The sequence below is a fragment of the Alexandromys fortis genome, unplaced genomic scaffold (genome assembly GCF_014885135.2).
Source record: "Alexandromys fortis isolate MF-2015 unplaced genomic scaffold, M_Fortis_MF-2015_v1.1 scaffold_120, whole genome shotgun sequence".
In the NCBI taxonomy this organism is placed as follows: domain Eukaryota; kingdom Metazoa; phylum Chordata; class Mammalia; order Rodentia; family Cricetidae; genus Alexandromys; species Alexandromys fortis.
In genome coordinates, this window is record NW_026067999.1 from 3,902,634 (window position 1) to 3,929,986 (window position 27,353).

Here is a 27,353-nt window from a genome sequence, read left to right on the forward strand (position 1 = left end):
TAAAAAATATGAAATTTAAGAAAAGCTAAAAAAAATAGCTACCTGTTGTATGGATATTTAATACCAATACCAAGAAATCCACATATCCGTAACAGGATGCATTATGAAAACAGTACAAATTACATATTTTTATATGTACATTTATGGGAAGCCAATATCTTAATGATATTTTTGATAAAGGATATGTATTGTATGATTCCTTTCTAAATCTAGCAAGCCAGCAGAAGAAAGACAGGCAGTTGGGATGTTTCTCTGTCCTCATTGCATCCACTCTGCAAGGAGCTGGAACACTGAATGAGCCTTCCTGGCTGTGTCTAAAAGTGACTGTTTCTGGAAAAATTGTTTCTGACATGCAACTGGCACATGCAAAAGGGTAGAGATGAAGACTTATTTCTTTCAGGATTAAGAAGAGCAGATTCTCATTAGCGGAAGAACTGCCAGGCACCTGGCCCAGGCAGATGGACCTAATGAGAGAAAAAGCTCATGGCTTCCTGTAAGTTACTGGCAGAGAGAATTCTTTTAGGTGGTTTCTTCCCCTACCACTTTGGACTTGCTTTTTCTAGCCATTAAGATGCCCTTAAATCTGTAACTTTTATGGAATATTCTAGAGGTTTCACAAAATAATTCTTACAGAACCTAAGTTCCTAGACTATTAAAAGATTCCTGTGTTCAAGGCTGTTTGGAAAAGAAACAACTATTTTGCTCCTAAATGTTCTACTTTCTCCTCAGAACCTGAATGAAAATTTGCTAGTCATGAATAACTATAATGTGTCTGGATGCTCCTAACTCATATACTAATGGAACCATTAGGTATATTCTGTATCCTTAAAACCAAATGTACCTGAACAAACATTTACAGCAGGCTTCAGAGATCATTTCAGTGTCTGTTTCATACAGCCAGGCCTAGAGTTTTAGACTTCAACTCAGATATTGTCCAGTCAGTAGGCTAATCAATACATCAACAGGTCAACTGTTTCCACATTTGTTGGGTAATGTTCTAAACTTGATTAGATACAGTAAAAACCTGATCTGAAACCTCCAGAATAGTATCAATGGCCAATGCCCATTGGTGATTGGTTATAATGGGGCCTCACTTGAAGAACTTCCCATAGTTCTAGTGATCAGTACAAAATAATGAGGCAAGTCCTGTTACAATCCCTACTTTAGAGACAAGGCATCAGAATCCTCAAACTCAGATAAATTAGCATACAAAATAACGGATTTCATTATGCTATTTCCATTCATGTGCTTTATTTGATTCACTAAACTGTGGAATTTGTTACACATGTGATAAAATATTCAGGAAAGAAAGTTGACAATATAGAATTCTAATCGTGAAGAAACTGGTCCTTTTAAAACCACTGTTCTAAAGTTATCACAAAGAGCTTCTAAAAAGGCACAAAACCATTCCCCATGACAAAGCTAATTTGACTCCTTTAGGTTAATCATGTAGAACTCAACAGAGTGTTGGATATAAGAGTTCTACTTGAATTGTACTTTCATACTAAAATAATAAACACAAACAGAACAAGCACTGCATAAATGATAACTAAAGGGACATTACACACAAAAGGAATGTTTTCTAAGTATCATTAGGCATTAGAGTCATGCCAGGCAAAACTATGATGAGCTACCAGAGAAACATTTGAGTACTTGAACAGAAAGTTCCTGAAAATAATGATATCCATTGTATTAAGAATTGTAGTATATTGCTGAAAGAGCGAATTGTTTGAACTACTTGAGAAAATCTTTAACATCCACTAGAATTAAGTAAATTCATAGTCTATTGCCCAACCTTTTGGTTTATAGCTATATTCTCAAGATGAATTCGTGCATATTTCCATGAAATCACATACCAGCTTTTGACAGAGGATACAAGACAAGATGGCCTACAACTGGAAAAGATGTGGATTGACAAGAGAAGGAACAAGGAAAGGAAAAAAAAGTAAGTGCACAAATCCCATGACTACATCTCAGAGGAAGAGGGTTCCTGTAAGCAGCCAGTCATGAGAGAACACAGACTATAAAAATGCTACTTAAGGTAATTTTAGAAGAGAAAAATAAACCAAATGTTAAATAAGAAATTTGAGTGCCTCTGAGGGGACCTATTGATCTGAATGGGAAATAGAACCTGCAGGGGATACTGAAAATGCTTTGTATCTTCTTCTATAATGTGCACATATGAATTGTATGCAACATTTAATTTAGACCTGAATATATTTTTTCCAGTAGAAAGGAAAAGGAGGGGATTCTCAGAAAATGTAGTCTATGTGATAGAACAGAACGTGTTGGCTCTTTTCATCATGTCATATTCCTTCCACACGGTGCAAACAATGCATTTCCTCAGTAAGTATTTGCCTTGTGAGATTATCACACAATGTTTGGTACCTTCCAGACAACTATGGCAAGCCATTGTCTACTTCCTTTCCTAAGCACATCTGCTATGTACCTCTTACCTCTCAAAAAAAAAAAAAAAAAAAAAAAAAAAAAAAAAAAAGAAAGAAAGAAAAGAAAATTCAGGAACGGCATTTTTTTATTACCTCCAACACAAATTTTGAAGGCAAGCAAATAGTGGAAGGAATGTATAGGGGGCGTCAACCGAAACTGTATGTGAAAATAGCACAAGGAAAGGTGCTACTTTGTAAGCTAAGTTTTCAACCTAAACAAAGTAAAAGTTACAGGCACTAAAATGTGTCTCTGCTTCCTGTGGGATGGTTGTTACTATCTCAGGAAAATGAAAAGGGAAAGTAATGCATAGGTGTAGAAACAGTTCCAAAGTAATCTTCCTACTAAGGAGACCGATTGGATGGCTAAACATGTAAAGCTCCCTTCTGAAGCATGTGTTCTAAACCAGGTGGTGTTGTTGCAGGTGGTTAATCCCAGCACTCAAGGAGGCAGAGATAGGCAGATCTCTGAGTTCCAGGTCTGGTCTACAGGGTGAGATCCACCGAGAAGCCCTGTCTCGAAAAACCAAACCAAACCGAACCAAAACTGAAACATGTTCTGGACAAATCATCATTTGACAACTGTTTTTACTATGAATATTTTCACATATTTTATAGGATTTTTGTTTATTATTGCAACAGTTATGTCATGCAATGTAATTAAAGATACACGAAAGCATTCACATTAAAGGTAAAATGAACAAATGATGTCAATCGCTTACATAATATTGAGCTTCCCTCCTGCTTACATAAAACAGTACTTGTGGCTGGATTTCCCAAGAATTTTAAGAGTTTGGAATCTTACAAAGTAACAGAAGACTTGCAAATGCTAAGAATAGATAGTGTTTGAGGGGTAGAAGGCACAGAGACACAGAGGGCCCGAACTGAAGGGTTAACTTGGACTAGGTCTCCCATACTAAAACCTAAATTAGCAAAATATTGTCATTGTCTACAGAAGGACACAAACAAGTTCATTACAAGAGAAAATAAGTTCTAAGGTATACAGGGCATAATTGAAATATTCAAATGTTGAAGATTTTTTTCCTCTGATGTGGGATTTCCTTCAGTGGAAAATTATCCATTATCCTCTAGTTCTTCTAGTTTTTTCTTTGATACATACACATTGAACATCTGTTTGATGTCAAGCTCTGTGCTATACTAAGAACATAATGTCTCCCTGCCTCCATAGGAATTATGGTTTATAGTTTGATGTTTCTCAGCATCAGGGTCATGGTTAATCCACCTGGGAAAGAAAATTTGGGTGCTTCCCTGAGGAAGAGTGGTAGAAGTTTAAAGGATGAAGAAAGGAATTACCTTTACAATACATGCTGTAGAAAACTTGATGTATAAAAATATTCTAGACACCGCAGTAACACTAGAGATCGTTAATTTAACAACTGGCTTGGTCATGGACTCATAAGGTCAGTAAGAGACTGCGATCCAAGGATAGGTTTAACCTTGGACTTTTCTTCACTGAAAGATTGCCTCACTGAAATGTTAGGACAAATGCTCAGTGAGTGCCTGTGTTGCAAGGGGTATTATCCTAAGCCAGTGGTGTTCAACCTGGGGGTTGTAAGCCCTTTGGGGGTCAGATGACCCTTTTATAGGGGTCGCCTAAAACCATCAGAAAACAGCTATTTGCAGTATGATTCTTAACAGTAGCAAAATTATAGCACACAGTAGCAGTGAAAATATATGGTTGGAGGTCACCACACCGTGAGGAACTGTATTAAAGGGCTACAGCATTAGGATGATCTGAGAATCACTGTCCTAAGCATATTGTGATTAGGGTCTTCCACTTATGTATAAAATCTATATTTTTAATTTGACTATTACTATCAGTAAATATTGTTAGTCTAAATAAAAATATACTACAGCAGATGGGAGGACCTTAGACATTTCTGGCAACCCATATTTATACCAAGTATTTTGGGTGGAATTAATAAATATTATGCTTTCTATTTTATACTTTAATTATAAAATGCATATAAAAGTTGGCATGACCATATATTAATATACAATAAATTTATGAGTCTGAAACTATATTTTCTATAAGTTGATAGTAAATATATAATTACTTTCACCTTGGTGAGAAGACACATTTGGTTTTAAAGGGAATATCTTTATATTAAAAAAGGATACAAATCATTACAATTAGAAATTTAAAAAAATGAAATAAAATTTCTTATCAGGACTTTCCACAGGGCAGGGAACCCTGACTGCTCTTCGGACTGGAGAGGGAGGGGGAGAGGAGTGGGGGGAGGGGGAGAGGGACTGGAGGAGGAGGAGAGGGACGGGAGGAGGGGGAGGGAAATGGGAGGCTGAGAGGAGGCAGGAATATTTTTTCAATAAAACAAAAATTTCTTATCAGTTAATGCTTATATGTTTATTTGATGGCATATAACACTTTGAAACTTGGCTTCCATATACATAAAAAGGGAAGATCAAAATCTGTTTAATGGAAGATGTAAATTGTAAACGCAAGGCAAATTAAGAAAATATCTTCAAACATTGAAGATCTGGCAAAAAATAGAGTATAGTTACATTGGACATTTTCTTGACTCTATTATTCTTACCACAACATTCATAGAGATTTCTAAAGTCTGTCTTTCATAAAGTCCCCCAAAGACCAAATAAACTGCAGTTCAAGTAGCTTTTGTTATATTTTTGCCTTTGAAAATGCCAATTGAATAAACTGTCTCCCATCAGAGCTACTGGTAGTAAGACCCTATTCTTTGTCTAGTAAACTTTTCTCTGGTTACTCCTGTTTTCTGTAAAACAATTAAAACAGTCCTTTCACTACTTATTGTCAAGATTTATATTAATGGTTAAAATAATAAAGAATGCAATGGAAATTTGAAGAGTATAGACATTATATAAAAATAAAGTATTATTAATGAGGTTAGTCTATATTACATCATTTCCAGAGCAAAGTCATTATGTTTGTTTTTCCTTCCAGTGTTTCATGGGTTTTTTCTTGGTTTCTCCTGTTTTTTTTTTTATTTTTGTGGTTCTTGCTCTCAGAATGATGTAGGAATAAATATTTATGTACTTCAATATGCTTACTATTATAAACTTATCCCTTGTGAACCTCATGAGAGAAATTATGCACTGCAACTGGGAGTTTTTAAAATGTTTAAGGAAATACTTTAGTACATAAAACATATTACACATTTCTTAATACTAGTGGGGCTTGGAGAAGACCCTGTAATCAAATACACTAATATTTTTTGGAAAACTGTATGAATATTCACACTAAATGCAGTATGTGAAGAAGGATATAATTAGTCTCCCATTAGTTTTCAACAGGCTTTGCTATGAAATGAGCTCCAGGAAGCCCTTTGATTGTCAGAATTTGGAAGATTTTAGAAGCTTAAATAAGGGATTTGGGACTTGCACACTTTCAAAAGTACTAATTATTTGTGTCAGATTAACTCTGTATCCCACCTCAACTTTAGATATTTTATGATAGTATTTCTATACCTCTAACGGGTAGGTGCTAATCTCTCCTGTTCATCACTCTTTATTCTGGAGATAGCTTTTCTTTTTCCTTGGTCTACTGCCCCATTATCTGGTGGATCTCTAGGCAGTCAAGTGTAGTGTGTGTGTGTGTGTTTATGTGTGTGTGTGTGTGTGTGTGTGTGTGTGACTTTGCTCCCTTGAGAACAATTTTTGGGGTGAACACAGGACCTAAGTTTAACTTATGATTCAGTTAATCAGAGGTTCCATCATTATCATGCCTTTATTTATGAACTTCTTAGACTTTACTTTTCTCCTCTAAACATTCCTTTTTTGATGACTTTGATAGTTTTGAGGAGTTTTGTCCAAAATTTTTTTACAATGTTTCTCAATTTAGAGTTACAGAATTTTTTCTTGTGTCTAAACCAAGACTATGGACTGATGGGAAGACGACAGAGGTAAGTGGCATTCTCATCACACCACAACATATCATATCACAGCTTATCGACATGCTTTTTCACTAGCAGAGGAAGTACTTATCAAGTCTTGCCATTCTGTAATTTTCTCCTTTGTATATGTAGTGATATTTCACTTGTGTTTTAATAAGTACCGTTTGCCTGAAGACCAGAGAGTAAAACACCAACACTGGTCAGCCTCAGACCAGGGAGTGGTGACAGACATTTTTAATCCCAGTAGCCACACTAGTTTATCATAGAAACTGGGCATGCATGCCTTTAATCCCAGTGGGGCACGCCTTTAATCCCAGCCCTAGAGTGGATTATAAAATGGGAGGAGACAGCTCTCAGACACAGTCTCATTCTGAGATTCCTGGAGAAAGGATCACCATTTTGGACTGAGGTAAAAGTAAGAACCAGTCACTGCCTGTTTTGCTTTTGTGATCCTCAGGTTGAACCCCAATATCTGTCTCTGGGTTTTTATTAATTATGCTATATATTATTTGTTCTTTCTAATAAAATTATGTTTTTGATACAGAATATCACTAAGTAGCACCAATTGGCCTAGAACTCATTATGTAGACCAGGCTGGCTACCAAATCACAGAACTAGGACAGTTTCTGCTGCCTGAGTGCCGGAATTAAAGGTGTACATCAATGTTCCTGGCTGGAATGAAATTACTATGGGAAACTTTCACTCAGTCAGGAGATAGGATTTACTCTTTTGGGACATAATGTCTACAGAAATTATTTGACATTCATCTGCATGCAATACTTGTTTCTAGTCTCTCAGCCAATTTATGTAACATTTACAATATAGTATGCGATAATTAATATGCAATATATGATCAGCATAGGTTCACAGATACATAATTTACTATATAGCTTGTAATCCAATACAACTGTGTTTCTTGAATATTTCCAGCTTTGGTCAACGGGAGTTTATTCAGTTGAGTCCTATGAGCCTTTGTCATGCAAATCACTATCACATTTTGTTATTGTTCATTGGAATTCAAACTTCAGTGTTTGGTCCTTATGGTTTGGGAATGGGAGACAAACTGCCTAAAACAATTCTAGCAGCAGGAAGCAAGAGAGAGAGCGCATGCTTTACAGCTGCATTTATAGTATAAGATACCACACCCAAGTGGGCTGGTATCTTAAAGTCTATTGGCTGAATGAGCAGAAGGAGCTCCCACAGTACCATATCCTAAAAGGTTATTGGCTGAAGGACCAGAAGGAGCTCCTACAGCAACCATATATATACATATATATATGTATATATATAATATTTGATCTTATATAGTGACATACTCTTTGGCTCTTATATTTTCTTGAATGTATTTCCCGACATTTATTAACAAAAGAACAATATTGCTGATAAACTACCATCTACACAATGTCACAGACACACGAGGGTTGTGTAAACAGATCCTGCTAATGGATGGTGTCACTTTTTGATCCTTCTAGAAGCTCTCCCTTTAGGGACTTTGATCCTACTCTCTGCCATATGTACACAGTAAGAAGCCATATTTGCCTGTCATTTGGTTGTCTTTATTCATTTTGTCAGTGGATGCTCTCAGATTATATTTGCTACATAATTAATAGAAGATGAACATTTAACTTACTTCCTAAACTTTAATATTCATTTAATATCACACTGATTTGATTTAAACTCATTTAAATTATTTATTGCAAATTCCATGCAAGATGTATTCAAACACAAAGATTAATTTACTTAATTAACCTTTTGATTAAAAATAAGACCCCAGTACTTACCTATATGGATTTTCCCCTGAGTAGACTATAGAGAATTGCAACTTAGAAGATGTATTTCAAGTGACTAGTAATTATGATCAAATCTAAATGATGGAAGAATTAAAGGAATTAACCTATGCATAATTACAAGATCTTTTACCAAAGCTTTGCTGAAAACAAAGTTGTTAATCTTATAAGTAGTGAACATTTCTACTCCTTGTCAGTAGGCTGATCTTCAAACCATTTTACATTTTAAACATTTATCTGGAAAATTCCAATGGGTTGGGCTGAAGTGGGTAGTTTTATTTATTAATCCTATATGTATTTTCCTCTGCTATTAGGTTCCTTCTCCGTGGTAGGAACAGTGAGGACTCAAATGTAACTAGTATGCAATAACTGTCAAAAATGTAAGTGCTATCTAGTAGGGGAGCAAGACAAGTATAAAGACAAATAGAAGAGAAAGGAGAATGGGACAGAGGATCAAAAAGGAGATTAGCAGATCCACAGGATGTCATTACCTCCTTCAAGGTTGATGTGAGGAGTTTACCTTTCTTTATTTTTCTACTTCACCACTTAATATAATCAACCCTATAACTTAACAGATGACTCCCTTTTCTTCCCCAAATCTTGAGTGCTTAGCTATCTCTTATTTATTTCAGGTTTTATGCCCTCATTTCTGCTTACTGAAATCCTACTATTAATATGTCTACTCAAATACTGCCCTCTACATTATGTTTTTCATTTTATTTACAAACCAAGTATTGACACACAAATCTCTTCTTTTTGATGGTGCATAACATTTCTTCTCACCTTTGTGACACTACTATTGTTCTGTTAATATGTTTCATGTTCGATCAGTTTTGCTGGAATATATTATTTGCTTACCTAGTTTCTATAACTGCCTTTAAGCAACAACTACAGAGATTAGTAGTTGCAGCAAGCATCATATGGCCTGTAAACCTAAACTATTTTCTTCCTGGACCTTTGCAGCTGATGTTTGCTGACTTGAGTACTTTGACATCCATCCATCCATCCCGATTAAGGAACTACCTCATTCTTTTATACGTTATTCTGCCTTAGTTAGGGTTTTTGTTGCTATAAGGAGATACCATGACCATGGCAACTCTTATAATTGGGGTGGCTTACAGTTCAGAGGTTTATTCCATTATCATCATGGTGGGACATGGCAGCGTGTAGGCAGACATGGTTTTGGAGAACAAGCTGAGGGTTCTCCATCTTGATCTGAAGGCAAGTGGAGGTAGACTGGAACACTTGGCCTGAATTGAGAATATAATACCTCAAAGCCCACCCCACACAGTGATACACTTCCTCCAACAAGGTCATACTTACTCGATCAAGATCATACCTCCTACTAGTACCACTCCCTGTGAACTTATAGGGGCCAATTACATTCAAACCACCACATTTGACTAACATGTTTGGTATACCTTGACTGTTGACTGAAGTGTAACTCGTAATGTCTGACAGCATCTACAGGACCAAGTATGAAAGTTTGACATGTAAAGTGCAGCTGCTGGACAGGAGACACACACTGCTTTCTACAAAGCAGTGAACATGAGGTTTAAAAAAGCAATCTAAAGCAATTATAAGTCTAAACACATTAGAACATGTTACTTTGAAACATTATTTGGTGAAACATTTTTAGAGCAAAATTGATTTCTCTTTCAGGATATAAATATTTATGTCTATGCATGCCAATTATCAATCCTTTCATAAAAATTTGCTCTCAGACATAGAGCTGAGAGACTATGTATTTAATAAATTCAGTCTCCGCCGATTAAAATAATCACTTTTTTAAACATTTACAAGCTCATGCCATTTCTAATAATTATTTCAATTATCTAAATTGTCATATCCCATTTACCTATATTCTATTAATGTGCCAGATCTCATAATTAAATAAAGCATTCAAAACTATGGTAGTGACTTCTATTTCTTGTCAAGATAGAATAACAGGGGTCAGAGTTACCATTTATCCTGGAAGGCAGCTAGGTTTACTACTATACCACCAATGCAAATATTACCCTTTATCCTGAATCAAAACAAATCTTGAATTCACTAAAAAAATATTTTTAAAACATTAGGTATCAGAAAAAAAGACAATGATTCTTGAAACAGGGAAAACACTGAGGCTATTCCTACTGTTGCTCCAACTTTTCTGTCTTCAGAGAGTTTTCAGGCCATGATATCCCGAGGGAGCATTTAAACAAAGTCTAATGAAATCTCAGAAGCGAGAGAATGGCTTAGGAGCTCACAAAACTATAGTTCTGTGTCAGGGTATTAGAATGGAAATTTTTCAGGAGCGGGAAAACTTCAGAAATTTACACAGGGTTTCTATGGAGCATTCAGCTAACAAGAAGCATGGTAGTAGGAAAAAATAACTAATGTGAAGAAAAACAAAAATTAGGATAGTACAGTAAGTCATGGGGTGTTAGAGTATCTCAGAAGGGTATTACTTAACAGGCAAATATTGATAACAAGACAAGAGGATCAAATGTCAAATTGCATTATATATCCATAATGAGAAAGGCTTTTGTATTGGCTACTCCTGTGTTTGTTTGCTACCTACAATTAAGCTACATCTTCTTACTTTATAATTTCTGAAGTTTGCTAGTTCAATCTAATTCTAATTCTTCATTTGGAAGCTTCATCTCCACTGATTAATTTTCATATTTCTGAAGGTGGTATGCACATTACTGGAAGAAAAAAGTAATCATCAATCATGCTATGAATCCTGAGAGCTATCTTAATGACTGGCCTAGAAAAACATACCCACTGACATAATAATAGCACAGACATCGTTGGAGTAACTAACCACTTTCTGATTGGATTTAAGTCCCACTCCATGAGAAAACCCATTGCTGTCACCATTACTCTGGCAAGAACCGCTGGCTAGACATATTATAGGCTTTAAGGGAAAATGTGCTTACTATTGTTCTGCCAAATATGGAGCATTACTATTTATGACTTAACATTATACTAAAAACACACCATCTCTCAACCCTCATCTGAGAAGCTGCTGGTTTCTGTGGATGGTATTTAACACAGAGACCCATAACCAGCAAAAGGTACAGAAAATAAAAGACGTCAAAATGTTCTGCATTAAATGGAACATCTATACCACACACCAAGCTTCCAAGGCTCATTGTAGAAAAGGAGAAGGAAAGAATGTAAGGGCCAAAGTCAGTGGATGATTGACTACAAGGAAATAGTGTCTCATGCCATGGCAGGGCAGCTGCATGTATGAACTCTCAGTGGTTGGGACAGCATGAACAAAGCCTGTGAAAGCCAAAGCCAGACAAAATCTGAGCATATAGATCAGAGCTATACATAAAATTCCACCCCTAGCATGAAGCTATTGGTAATTATTAGCTGATAGAATCAGGAAAGAGTTTTCTCTAATAGTTCAGCCCATGGTAAGCCAATCATGATCCAGTGGAAGACCATACATCCACTACTATTTGGGCATCACAAATTCATTGCAATGGGGTTAAATTTCAAAAGGTAAATGGGTATAATGTGGGGAGGTATTTTAATTGTAGAGGGCAAGTGAAGTCAATACAGAAGGAGAGGAAGGAAAACGGAAAAGAGTAACACTAAGGACATCTGGAAAACCTATAAGGAATCAATCATATGACTGTTTATTTACTTAAAATTACATATGTCTATGTGTATCTATATAAACATTTAGGTTAAATGGAGCCATTTTACTTGTGCTGACAATGTTCCCCCAAACAGCCATAGATTATCTAACAAAAATTCAATACCAGTCATGAGAAATCCCCATTGAAATTGTTTATCAGTGGAATCCAATAGACTCTCAGAACAATATGGGTTATTATATGTTATTACCCTTGTTTGTCTCCCAGAGACACAATGCACTTTAGATACAAGACCCGGAAGTCCCAGGACGTTACTTAAGTTCCGCCTCTCTGAAGACTAGATTTCATACTACCAGAAGATGTTTTGCAAGCGATCAAGCTAGAGAAACAACCAAGAGTCTTAGCCAGCTATGGTGGCTATGAACCACAATGATGACCAGCAAAGCACAATAACCTTAAAGGTACAATAGTGGTGCCCATATTTTGGAGGTAACCAGTAGATTTTTAATTGGACTTAAGATTCACTCAAAAGGTATGAAATCATGTCCTGTCCTGGAAGCCTAGCCAACTACTTTGTGCTAGTGAAGCCATGGATCACGGAGGAGAACCTACAATCACAAATTTATTAAACTAGCATAATCTCCAACTTCACTATTTATTCTTATGCCCACAGATAAGTGTAGTCTTCAACCCACATCAAGGATACTTCTTTTGTAATAAATGGAGACCATTACAAAAACCTATGACAATTAATATGCAGAGTTTTGGAGCCCTGTCCCAAGGGATACATTTACAAAACAACTCCTTCATTGGATGCTCACCTTACTAGACCTGGATGGAGGTGAGTGGTCCTTGGACTTACCACAGGGCAGGGAACCCTGATTGCTCTTTGGGCTGACGAGGGAGGGGGACTTGATTGGGGGAGGGGGAGGGAAAGGGGAGGCGGCGGTGGGGAAGAGACAGAAATCTTTAATAAATAAATAAATAAATAAATTAAAAAAAAACTCCTTCACTTAAGACTCAAAGATGTTTGCCTAAGAGGTGCCAGAAACTGTAAAAATCAGAGGATCAAGGAGTTTTCATGTGAAATTGTGTTTTCTAAGCTACAGCCCTAAAGTCTTACCAACATAACTGCCAAAATGTGAGCTTAACAAGGAGAACAACAGTAAACATGACAAAGTGGATGGAGGAAAGTTCATGAGGCCTTAATCCTAGAAGAGAACTATAGGCAACTAAGGAATGCTGAGAGCAGGAGAAAGTCTTCCCCAAGGAAGAGCACAACAATTGGTTATCTAATATCAATTTGTTAGCAAAGAAAATAGAGATACAAGTAACATTACACAGTTCAAGCATGTTATATTTAGTAATATGTGGTGTAGTAGGTCTTTCTGTATTTGTGTTGATTTTTTTGGTTGAATAAAGAAGCTGCCTTGGCTTTTTAATAGGGCAACCCTTAGGTGGGTGGGGTAGACAGAACAGAATGCTGGGAAGAAGGGAAGTGTGGCATTCGCCATGGCTCTCCTCTCTGAGGCAGACACTGGTTAGACTCATGCCAGGAAGCCACAGTCAAGTGGTGATTCAGATTATTAGAAATGGGTTAAACTAATATGTGAGAGTTTGCCAATAAGGGGCTGGATATAATGGGCCAGGGAGTGTTTAAATTAATACAATTTCTGTGTCGTTATTTTGGGGGCTAAGCTAGCCGGGTGGAAGGATGAAGCCTGCTGCATCGTCATACTACAAATATGTATGTATATAGATATCCATGTATACATAAAACAGAAATTAATGAAAAAGAGGTTATCAATTTGAAAGAAAGAAAGAAAGAAAGAAAGAAAGAAAGAAAGAAAGAAAGAAAAGGAAAATGGGAGGGTTTAGAAGGAGGAAAGGGACAGAGGAAATGATTTAATTATAATCTCAAAAAATAAAAGAAATAATTTTTAGAAAGTCAATGTATTACTCCAAATGAGTACCCTTTCTATAATACAATAATGAACTTGGTGAGAAATTAGGAAAAATAAGGACTCAGTCACAACAGTATCAAAACATAAATATTCTTGAAATAAACCTAAGCAAGAATATTACAGAATGCTGCATTGAGAACACTGAGGGCACTAAAAGATAGAAATACCTCTTATGATTATGGATTTTCAGAATCCATGGGGTGAAAATATCAATATTATGAAAAGCAATATAGAAACTTAATATAGTCCACATCAAAATTCCAGTAACACTTTTCACATAAGTAGAAAAACAATTCTGAATTTCATATGAAAGCAAAGAAGAGCTGACAATATCTGATGCAATTCTCAGCAGAAAGGCAAATGGTGGAAATATCAAATGACCTGAGTTCAAAAACTGAAATAACAATCCAGGCCAATAAACTCAAGGCTTTTCAAGAGAGGTACAAATGGTCAATTAATTTACACAAAGTGTTAAATATTGGTATATTTTGAGGTATCTCAAATTAAGACTTCTTTGTCCCAGTCTGAATGGCCATGAGCAAGAAAACATAGAAGAAAAATAAATGATAGGTGGGATGTTTAGGGAGAAGGATTTCTCATGCACTGTTAGTGGGAATATAAATGAGCCTAACTACTATGAGATCAGTATAATTATGACTTGAGCAATACGGATTATTTTTCCTGCTTAAAAGTGTTTACGATCACAAAGTCACATAAAGATATCCTTTTATTCTTGGTCTCTTTAATATTAGTTATGAAAGATTCATTCTTGGTATTTGTGAGTGCAGTTCAAACTATCTTGCATTTCATTATATGAATAGGCCACAATCTGTTTAACAATGTTCTTGTTGATGATGTACCCGTTTCCTTGCCTTTAAGATTTTCAGTCACCACTAAATGATAGATAGTCTCCTATACCTGGTTAGGGGTGCAACCGATCACAGGTGTTGTGATCTGATGAAAATAGTGGCTGCAGTGGAGAAAATAAATACTAACAGGATTTAGTTAGGAACTATACTGAGGAGGAATATTTTTGCCAAGAAGTGATAACTGCAATGGAAATCTCCAGAAATTTGTATTCTTAATATGAAAGAGAAATGTCAACCTTGTTAATATTGTCTCTTCATCAAAATTACTAATAAATATGCCAGCTTCCTGTAATATATTACAATATACAATGTAATGTGCACAGCCCAAAGACTGAGGAATATTGGAACCTAGCCAAGAACTTTATTTTGTAGCCAAGAATTTTCATTAATAGTTAACATGGTGCGTACACTGAGATGGAAATGAAAATTCTAGGTCTTCCTCTTCTTTTTTTATTAACTGTATTTAGTATTAACAAGTGATTTCAATCTTGGCTTTTTTACTTGCTAGAAACATGACCAGAGAAAGCTGCTTCTTTTCTTTAGGTTTCAGGTATTTTTACATATAGATTGGAGTTGTGTATATATCTACACAAAGAATAGAGAGAGGAAAGAAGAAGGGAGAGAGAAAGAGAGAGATAATAATAATAATAATAATAATAATAATAATAATAATAATAACAATAAAATTCGATAAACAGGGAGCTAATTATCTGGGATATGAATTCTTTTGAAAGAGTATGCCTTTGGATCAGAGCTACTATAGAAAGCCCAGGTAAGGAGGCTTCTGGATATCTTATCAGAAGGTAAAGTATAAGCTTGTATCCAAACAAACTGGACAAGCGAGAAACGATAATGGGTCCTCGAGTCAGCACACCAAGAAACCTCCAAATTATTTGTGACAGTGCTGAGGAAGCAAAGCTGGGGTAAAAATAGTCTGTCTGGATGTTCTCTTATCTACACCATTATTTAATTATTTCCTAGGTTAGAAAACTGTGTAAAGACTATCTTCCAAGGAAAACTGAATATAAAACTACTTCTCATTATCAGAGAAGTAAAACCGTATAAAAGCATTATTATAGAGAATAATCTACACAGGCATGATTGTCTGTGATAAAGAACAGCCTGTTAAACAAAGACAATGCCCCTGGTCATGTGGGTTCTCCTTTACTTGTTCTGTGTCCTAGAAAAGCTTATCTGGACAGTGCTCAATGACAAAAGCATAAAGAAGTATAGGCCTGCTCATGTGTTTAACCAGCGCTTACTGAACATATACTATAAGCTAAGTTCTGCTATGGGGAGTGAGCCAGATAAAGCATTATTCATATCAAGGAAACTAGAGTGTGTAGAATACGCCTAATCCAGGATAATTTTTAATATAAATTCCATTATGTTTATCAGAAGATCTGTGTGATAGAGAAATAAATATACCCTGAAAAGTTGAACCACATCAGAGTGGTGATGAAGACATGCCAAGCGAGGGTAATAGAAGGGTCTTCATCGAGGAAGAAGGGTTCAATAATGGTTTAGAAAAGGCAGAAAAAAATTAGTGATATGAAGTTTTGAGGGTACATTATTAAAGGCACACATGGCTATTGTAATGTCTCAGAGATAGCAGAAAGAACCTTTGCCAGGAAATAGCAAGGAGACCCGTGTGGCTAGAGCAATGAACAAGGGTATAGGCTAATGAGATGTCAGATCCAGAGATAATAAATGAAACATTACAGATGCCCTTTCTCCCCATTCCAAGGTCAGTGTGTTTTCTCCGAGTAAGATGGGGATCTACAGAAGGACATTCAACAGAGAAAGGCTAAGCGCCCTTTTTCTGGTTTGGGTTGTAGCCATATAAGCACATGAGCAGACAACCCAAACGTGCAATATCAAACATCTGACCTACCGAACTATGGCCTAATAAATGAGGTCCCAACTTCTGTTTTTGGTTACACAGCAATAGAAAATTAATGGATCAGTTTTGCTAATATTTTCTACTATATTGTATATTACTAACATTTCTTTTAGTTTATAATTATAATGACCTTTAGATAAATGAATACATTACAGTGCCTACATACCAGGGCAGGATTCTCTCTGAGAAAGATGTATACTTATTATAAATAGATGTACTAAAAAGGAAAATCTACCCAGTTGCTAGTGAGGTCTCAAATTGCTATGCTTATTAGCAACATCCTGCTGCTTTTTGGGTAGTGACAGACATTTCACAAGCAAAGGTAGGCACTCAAGAATGGCCTAATTGAAACTTCTTTTGGAAAACCATGAAGAAACTTTTTCCAAAGTTCTTTACTAAGTTACCTGAAAGAGAATTTTAAGAGTGATCTGAAAATTAGAACAAAAGACTATGTGTAGAGTATTGCAGACTTTTTCTATAAACACTGAAACTAGTATTGGTCATTTCCTTGAATAACCAGAGTACCAGAACGGTGGTAAGAAATGTGTTTACAAAGAAAAATCTTCCCTGCTCCCATATCCTAGCCTGTTTGGATGCTCACCTTCCTAGACCTGGATGGAGGGGGGAGGACCTTGGACTGCCCACAGGGCAGGGAACCCTGAATGCTCTTTGGACTGGAGAGAGAGGGGAGGGGATTGTGGCATGGGGAGTGGGGGGAGGGGGAGAAAAAAGGGAGGCGAGGAGGAGGCAGAAATTTTTAATAAAAAAAGAAAGGGAAAAAAAAAGAAAAATCTTCATTGATTTTCAAGGAAATTTAGTTCAAATCTTTCTTTTTTTATGCCTCTTCTTCTAAAAAGTCACAAACTAGGCCAAGTATCCTTCTTTTAGTATCGAACTTCATTAATGGCTGTAACACTTAAGTTTTTCCCAGCCACAAGCTTTGCAAAGATTTAGTGGCTATAAAGAACAGTCATCTGTCTATTTGCATATATGGGTGAATAATTTGGGCCAGAGTCAGCTAGGCTGAAGGAACTCTATTTCACAGAGTGGTAGGTTGCCTCATTTATTTATTTGCAGTCTGTTAACAATGGATGGCATCAGTTCTCTGGGGCTGTCACCTCCGTGACTAAAATAACTGACGAGTGTTTCATCTTTCAAATGGGTAGGATGGCTTTCTTCATCAAGCAATGACCACAAGAATTCTAAAACGCCTAAGAGAGAGTCAGACCCAACTAAAAACCATATTTCAAGGCTTCATTGAGCATTGTCTGTTTTCCATGACAATTTATGTGACCAAAGCTACAGTTTAAATAAGAAGATGTTATTACTCAAGGATTTACTTATAGGATGGAAATTACTACAACCATTTTTGGGTTTTGTTTTGTTTTGAGACGGAGTCTCTATATGTACCCCTGGATCTTCTGGAACTTACTATGTAGATTAATCTAGCCTCAAAGCCTCAAACTCACAAGAATTCATCTGCCTATGCTTCTTAACTGCCGAGATTAAAGTGTATGCCTCCAATGACATTTTTTTGGCGAAATGTCTGTCTCATTGTCTTTCATGCCATTGTTGAAGAGAGAATCTTTGCTCCTCCTTTTCAATACCCTGAGCATTCAATATAATGCACCACAATAGTTGATTATTCTATGTGCTTTAAAGAAGAACCAAAGACGGTTGTAGTTTCTGAACCAGAGTTACTCATTTTAGTAAAATATAATGAGAAAGATTTCAAACAAATCCTGAGCCTCGGTATCCCCCCACTAAAAAACGAAAGTCAACCGCATGAGTCTTAGCAGAAGTTGATAAGAAGTGCCACCTGGGAAACTTCTCCCACTGTCAAATTCCCTGCAAAGGCTGTCAGCGACATTCTTAAACTAAAGTGCCAGTGGCACTCCAGCTCTGTCCCCAGAGAATTCACACACGTCATCTCCTTGCATATTTTTATCACATCAGTGGTTCTTCAATTTGCTGTGGCTTGAGAAATGGCAAAAGGGAAAGTTTATGAACTTTCCCATATATGCAGACATCTGGTTAAATCAGGCAAGGCCCACAGATCACTTCGTCAAAACTTAGATTTCTCCCCATTTAATATTTTAACCAAGCACTTCAAAGTATTGAGTACTTAGAAAACAAACCTGTTTCCAATCCCTCTTTAATATATTAGCATGACCTAACCCTGGTTATTCTAAATAGCTTAGCGTCTTCCTGACTCTAATACAGATATGCAGTTAAATCTTATTTAAAACTGCAGTATCGCTGTTACTGCTTCCAGCTGCTCTAACTGCAGTCTCTAGTTAGAAGAATTCTGATGGGTGAGTAAAGCAAAATCAAGCAGGGCAAGACTATGATCTCTTTTGTTTTAAATTCGAAACTTGTCCTGAGTTGGGCAGCTGCTCGAAATGGTCCATCTGGCCTTAGTTGGCCCAGATGGCCAAAAACTAAGGGGGGAAATGGACTTGTGTAGGAAATGGAGTACCCTAATTAATAATGGCTGAAGACAATGCCTTTGCATCCTTGCACCAAAGACATAGTAATGGACCTGTCAGAGGCGCCTGTTCACCTGGGTCACCACACCTGTTCCCTATTGATGTGTGTGTTAATCTCTATAGTCTCTGGATTATAGTCACAAATGACAATTCAAGAATCTGTTGGCCATAGCTTCAAATTGCCCTGCTATAATCACAAACATGAGACAAAGGAAAATAATTATTTAACCTGCACTGGATATCAAGTCTGCCTGACATCTCACAGCCTTCTATTCAGTTCAGCCTGCTATTTTCCTGTGGGTTGGAAAGCAAACAATCCACCCAGCCTGTAGGCAGCCTGCAGGGCTTTCATGCCTGAAATGCTGAGAACATTGTCAGTGGAACTATTTCTCAGATGTTGGCAGAGATGTATATCTCAGAACCAACTGAGTAACTTCACATGAGGAGCTACCTATGCTATTTGATTTTTCGGGTATTTAGAAGAGGGATTGAACTTCTGAAAAACTAAAACAACAACAAACAAACAAAACTAAATACCCAAACTTAAAATAACCCTTCTGTTGTCGGGAAGGCAGGGAAATAACTTGATGTCAATAAACACAAGGTTTTTTTTAAATTGAAATGAGTTTGAAATTTGTAAAGCATACCTAAAATTGCCCAGACCATCTCTTTTATCCTAAACAAACAAACATCCCTATTTTATGTGATGCCAATGAGTTAAAGGTCCTCACTGCCTGGAAGGAGCTCTACTTTCTCCGCCTACTTTATGTGCTTCACAGACTCAGCTGAGGCTCCTCCTCTGCCTTTAGGTCATTTGTCCAATATTTGCCTTGCTCCCTTTCTCTGCTCTCCTTCCCTTCTCTGTCCCTCACAGCCATTTGCTATCTTAGACAGCCTCTTTGATGCACTATTATCTTCTCTACTGTTTAATCACCAGCATTCCAAATGATTATTTCTGCCACGTGAGATTATATGCCCCTAAGGTTAAAACTGTATTTTGCTTTCTTTGATACCTAGCATAATACATGGCCCAAAGAAATCATTCAATAAGGATTAATCAAATAAGGGAACTGATGAATGAATCACCACTTAAGTGATGCCAAGAATATGACTTGACTAATTTTAATACTGTTCATTAATTTACTAACTGACTCTTTACTAATGGCCTACTACAAATCAGATATTATGCCAAGTTGCAGATACATGGACATGGGTCAAGTCAACGACGTTCTTGCAATACACGGGATAAAGTATAAAATTAAGAATGCTTATTTTTAGGTATGATTGCATAGCAACAGAAACTTATGTTGCCTCAGAATTTCTAAAGGTGATATATTACCAGATTACTGTTTCTATCTTGGAAGGGGCAGGTTTTTCTATAAAGAGCAAACACTGTCTAAGGTCAGTTATGCCTACTACTCTATACCAAGAATGACACCAAGAGTAAGTGGGAAAAAACCGAAGAGATATCAACATTAAACAAAGAACTACAGGCAAAAAAGGGATTTGCTAGCAGGAAAAAAAAATAATCTTCTATAGGGAAGAACACACTAATTGGTTATCTAATACCAAATGGTTGGCCCTGAGAACATACATACGAGCAACATCATATAGACTGAACAGGTTATATTTAAGATTAAATGTATGTACAGTTAATGAACAAATAGGCCATATATTTGAGGAAGAGGAAGGAAGACAATATTGGAGGGCTTGGAGGAAGGAAAGCTAAGGGAGAAATTATGTAACTATACTATAATTTCAAAACTAAAATAAAAAATTTAAGAAAGTTGAAAAGAATTAATTGAACGAAATGGAATTTGGGGTGATATTAGTGCTGTGGCATCTGTCCTATTCTAAAGATAGGAAAAGATTCTTTCACTCCAACTCTAGTGATAAAAGAGACCGATACCTTTTCCAAATGCCATGAATTTACCAAGTTGCTGAAATTACAATGTTTCCAAGGTTCAGAAAGGAAGAATTTTCTGAGAACCTCTCTTGTGTCTTCAGTAGTTTGGGATTTATATGAAGATAGTAGGTTAGTTATAGTACCCAACATGAGGTGAAAGCAGAAAGGTTAGCAGTTGCTAAATTTCATTTAGCAAGATAAGACTATCGTAGTTCTTATTTATTTATTTATTAAAGATTTCTGTCTTTTCCCCACCGCCACCTCCCCTTTCCCTCACCCTTCCCCAATCAAGTCCCCCCCCCCCAACAACCCAAAGAGCAATCAGGGTTCCCTGCCCTGTGGGAAGTCCAAGGACCACCCACCTCCATCCAGGTCTAGTAAGGTGAACATCCAAACTGCCTAGGCTCCCACAAAGCCAATACGTGCAGTAGGATCAAAAACCCATTGCCATTGTTCTTGAGTTCTCAGTAGTCATCATTGTCTGCTATGTTCAGCGAGACCGGTTTTATCCCATGCTTTTTCAGACCCGGGCCAGCTGGCCTTGGTGAGTTCCCGATAGAACATCCCCATTGTCTCAGTGTGTGGGTGCACCCCTCGCGGTCCTTAGTTCTTTGCTCGTGCTCTCTCTCCTTCTGCTCCTGATTTGGACCTTGAGATCGTGGTTCTTAATCGGCCAAATTAAAATGGTGGGGAAGATAGCCAAATATGAGTCAACTTGGCAGCATGTCAGACAGTATGTCTTCTTAATTATGGGAGTCCTAGGAATAAGAAACTGCCTGGGATATTCTGCTAAAGGTGATGACTAAGGGAAAATGGCAAGCCATTTTAGAAGAGTTCATTATTCACCTGGAATGATATCAGATGTGGCAGCACTTAGAATCTTTGAGGATCTTGAGTTCAAGTCAAGCAGACCAGTGCTTGCTTATAGTTTAGCTATTAAAAGCACCTGTAACTAAAATACACTGTTCAGTCATATGAAACTCTCTAACCCTAAACCTCCAGCCATGACTGATGACCAAATCAATCACAGGAGTTAGGGAGTTCAATACATAGTGGATGAACTGTGAAAAAAAAAAACCCAAAGTGTTTTATATTGCTGCACATGTTTAAGATAAAGGTGAGGGCTGAGCAACCTTAGGTAATGTAGCAGGATACAAGATTAACTCAAAAAAAATTAGTAGCTCTCCTTTAAACAGACGATAAAAGGACTGAAAAAAATCAGAGAAACATCACCCTTCACAATAACAACCAATAACATAAAATATCTTGGAATAACTCTAACCAAACAAGTGGAAGACCTGTATGACAAGAACTTTAAATCTTTGGAGAAAGAAATTGAAGAAGACACAGAAAATGGAAATATCTCTTGTGCTCTTCGGTAGATAAAATTAACATAGGAAAAATGGCAATCTTACCAAAAGCAATCTACAGATTCAATGCAATGCCCAGCAAAATCAGAAAAATTCTTCGCAGACCTTGAAAGAACAATACTCAACTTCATATGGAACAGCAAAAAACCCAGGATAGCAAAAACAATCCTGTACAAAAAAAAAAATGAACTTCTGGAGGCATCACAATCCTAGACTTTGAATTCTACTGCAAAAGTAGAGTACTGAAAACACCTGGTATTGACATAAAAACAGACAGGAGGACCAATGGAACTGAATCAAAGATTGGATATCAATGCACACACCTAAGAACATCTGATTTTTGACAAAGAAGCAAAAAATATAAAATGGAAAAAGGAAAGCATATTCAACAAATGGTGCTGTCATAACTGGATATCAACATGTAGAAGAATGAAAATAGACCCATATCCATTACTATGCACAAAACTCAAGTCTAAATGGATCAAAGACTTCAATCAATATAAAACCAACCACACTAAATCTCATAGAAGAGAAATTGGACAGGACACTTAAATGCATTGGCACAGGAGACCACTTTCTAAATATAACCTCAGTAGTACAGACATTGAGAGAAACAATTAATAAATGGCTCTCCTGAAACTGAGGATCTTCTGTAAAGCAAAGGACACAGTCAACAAGACAAAAGAGCAGCCTACAGAATGGGAAAAGATCTTCACCAACCCCACATCAAACAGAGGGCTGATATCCAAAATATACAAAGAACTCAAGAAATTGGGCATCAAGAGAATAAATAATCCAATAAAAAGTGGGATACAGACCCAAACAGAGAACTCTCAACAGAGGATCCTAAAATGGCTGAAATACACTTTAAAGAAATGTTCAACACTCAGCCATCAAAGAAAAGCAAATCAAAACAACTGTGAAATTCCATCTGACACCTGTGAGAATGGCCAAGATCAAAATCACAAATGTCAACTTACACTGGAGAAGATGTGGGATAAAGGGAATAGTCCTCCATTGCTGGTAGGAGTGCAAACTGGTACACCGACTTTGAAAATCAGTATGGCAATTTCTCAGAAAATTAGGAAACAACCTACCTGAGTCAAGACCCAGCAATACCACTTTTTGGTATATACCCAAAGTATGCTCAATTATAACACAAGGACATGTGCTCAACTATGTTTATAGCAGCATTATCTGTCAAAGCTAGAACCCAGATAAAACCTAAATGCTCTTCAACCAAAGAGTGGATAAAGAAGATGCCGTACATTTACACAATGTAGTACTACAAAGTGGAAAAAAAATGACATCTTAAAATTTACAGGCAAATGGATGGATCTAGAAAACATCAGAATTGAGTGAGGTAACCCAGATCCAGAAAGACAAATGTAATATGTACTCATTCATAAATGGCTTTTAGACATAAAGCAAAGAAAAACCAGCCTACAATTCACAATCCATGAGAACCTAGACAAAAAAGAGCACCCTAAGAGAGACATAAATGTATCTAATCTACATGGGATGTAGAAAAAGACAAGATTTCTTGAGTAATTTGGGAGCATGGGGATCAGGGGAAAGAGCAGAAGGGGAGGAGGGAGGAAGGGAAGGGAATGGAGAAAAAATTTTAGCTCAATAAAAACAATTTAAGGGGTCGCTTATCCTTGGACTTCCCACAGGGCAGGGAACCCTGATTGCTCTTTGGGCTGATGAGGGAGGGGGACTTGGTTGGGGGAGGGGGAGGGAAAGGGGAGGCAGCGGTGGGGAAGAGACAGAAATCTTTAATAAATAAATAAATAAATAAATAAATAAATAAATAAATATCAAAGAAGCTCAAAAAAATAAAAGGTAATTATAAAACATGTTGATTTATTGTGATTTTGAAAGAAATAAACAACAATGAAAGTCAAAAAAAACAATTTAAAAAGAAAAGAAGAGTGTTGAATTGGCTATGAGACAGACTTTGTTACAGAATGATCATATTTTAAATTTTATAAAGGAATATTTTAATGTATACATCAACATTGATTTAGCTGTCCATTTATAAAGCGTGCGAGCACGCATGTGTGTGTGTGTGTCTCATGGCATGGTGTGCCCTTACTGAGAATCTATGGAATCCTCAGGTGTCTTCCAAGGGCAGGACAGCACCAAATGAGTATGTTCAATGGCAGTGATTGCACACCAACCAGGTCATTGTTTATTTAGACCCTCGTGATCTTAACTCATCAATAAGATTATAGAAAATACAGGCATGTGCATATATGCAGATATATGCTTTCTACATAATATGTATAATAAACCTTGGCTTGTCTTATTGGCAACATGACCAGACCTAATTAATGGGTCATCTAAAACTTTGGTACCTTCTGTTCATAAGCTTCTTTGTGAATCTTCTAATATAATCTACCATCCTAGTGGGCAGTCTCTTCTACAGTAGAGAAAGTAACAATAGCATTGACTGGAGAGAGTTCTGTGCCTAGCCTGTATAAACTGGTATAAACAATTTATTCAGGGAGTGCTTCATCTTGTCCTCATTTAATATTTGAAAAGGGTAACTCAAGATGTTCTTATTTTAGAAATGAGTAAAAAAGGCTTAGAGAAGTAAGGAGGAATGAAAGCCCCAAGATTAAAATCCAGGTTTTCCTACCTTTCACAGTATATCATTATATACAGTATATTGTTGTACACAGTATATCATTATATACGGTATATTGTTATACATGTATTCTAAACTTTCTGGAGTCTACTGGAAAACTTTTGGAAACAGGCAATCTATGATATTCGACAAATTACAGTTTTTTACAATACGTACCATATTACTACAACATTTCCCTGATCTGAAAACTCTTGCCATTGCATGCATGAACTCATTGCTGCCTATGCTCCATGAAATCCTCCCAGCGCATGCTCATGCAAGCAACCCTAATTAAACTCAGTGAGTCACACAAAAATAATGACATCAAAGTAGGAGTCAGGTTTGTTGGGGGGGGGGTGGTGTCTAGTTTCAGGAGGAAAAGGAGGATCCTGGGAGGTAACAAATGACCAGACTTTATTATGCGGAGGCATGGAATTGTCAAAAAATAAATAAAGCAAAAAAGATCTCTACAGTGTTCTGTAAAATTTCATGGTTGGATTCCACTCCGGGTCTATTTCGTGCATGGTCTCATGCGACAGGGTCACGACTATTCATTAATTTATTTGTCAGCAGTGAAGATTCATTAATCTTCTAATTTCAGCCACATGTATTTTAAATGATGAGCTTGATACAATGATGTTGACAAAGTGCCTATCTACATGGTATGTATGTGCTGTTGTGTACCTTCCCATACATCTTCCCCATTCACTCTATTCAAAAACCTTCAACACAGTCACATGTAAATAGATTTATAATTATCATATTGGTAAAAGCAGAAAAGAAGCCCTTCAATACATAGATGGCAAAAATGACTGATACATCAGATTGACTATTATGAAGTCATTGGAGATTGCTTATGGAATAAGCAGTGGTAGAGTGCTTGCCTAATGTGTGTAAGATTAGATTTAGTCTGCACCACTGCAAATAGGATATGTTCATAACATATTTTTAAGGCTGTGAGAAATGACATAGCATATGATGACATAAAAGTTGGATCTCAATTCTCTATGCATACCATTAAGGGGGTTTGGTCATAGATATAAACAGAAATAAAGGTGAAGCGCATATATTTCGTAACAACAGCTATGTACTGCAGAGTGAACATAAATGATGTTTCTATCTTTCCACGAACATGTAAAATACATGTGTTCTCGGTACAGGTTGTCCCAGCAGGCTCTGGAGCAGCTGGACTGCAAACACAATGGCCCATCTGTTCAGGAACTGTAGTGTTTATAAAGCCATGAATATTTATGTATCTGTATAAGTAAGTATATGGTCAGGATTTTTCAATTTCCATGACTCGTACTTTAATCCTGCATTCTCCCCATCATACATATGAGTCGCACCTCTTCACGGGTCACTTGGGAGTTGACTTTGTTTAATAATGGTTTAAAAACACGCGTAGGAAGAGAAATCTGCTGGTGTTAGAAGGTTAACCACTATGTGTTCAAAGCCAAGTATAAAATTGTTTTAAATTATACCCTCTTCATTTGTCTATCTGAATTCCCAACTGTTTCTACAGAAAAATGTCACTGATCAGTGACCATTTACCTAACAATAGTTTGCCTGTTGATACAGAATCATAACGGCTCCGAAGAATGAATAGCACATTTACAAAACTGAAAATCTCATTTTGCAAATAAGTAATTGCTCTTTTCATTGCAAGGGACAGTTGGGAGTTAAATGTCTTATGTTTTGACATTATCTGCTCACAATTTGTCACCAACACTTTAGCTGTCCATTAAATGGTAAAATGTGTGTTTGTGCATCCTGCAGAGCAATGGCATGGAATGACGGTGGTAGGTAATAGCTAGAGAGAAATAAGCAAATGAATCTCTTTGGCATGAGGGCATTGAGTATATTGGAGATTCTAGTAACTAAAAGGGATGAGCAACTATGTGGCTGACAAAAGTCATGGGTATTTCTGACATCTGTACTTCAGTAGGTATGTTATTCTGTTTGTTATTCCACATAATGTTAAAAGGTGTCAGAGATATGTCACCTGCTTCCATTCGAGTAGAAAACCTTCATATTTGTCTTTTGGAAGTATGAAACTAAATTAATTTGTAAAATTATTTCCTTGGTATTTATTCCACCTATGTCATAGCTCCAAGTCTCCTCGGTATTGTGATTTTATTTTGCAGACACCAGAGATAACAGGCTACATGCTCTAATACTTCTCATCACATTAAATGTAACACAACTGAACATACGCTCAAGCCAAAAACGATAAGGGATTACATCTCAATTCTTTGCTGGAACTGGAGTTTGGAGAAACCATCCAAACAGCATGAGACTGAGTATGCTGAATACTAAAACGAACTCGCACTCTCTGAAAACTGAAGCCAACAGCTCAATGTACTCGTACTCTTCAAAATAGGAAAACACATATATGAGCAGCTCTAGGGAGCTGGGGCATTTTGTAAGGATACCTTCCATTATTTAACCAGTATGTGTTATATTATGAAAACTGCCTTACATAAAA

The 27,353-nt window shown here is 36.7% G+C and overlaps 1 protein-coding gene across 3 annotated transcripts in view; it reads right to left on the minus strand.

Annotated features, from left to right (window-relative positions):
• Positions 1-27,353, minus strand: part of Glra2 (glycine receptor alpha 2) — a 187,797-nt gene that overhangs the window by 94,292 nt on the left and 66,152 nt on the right. The window lies entirely within an intron of this gene.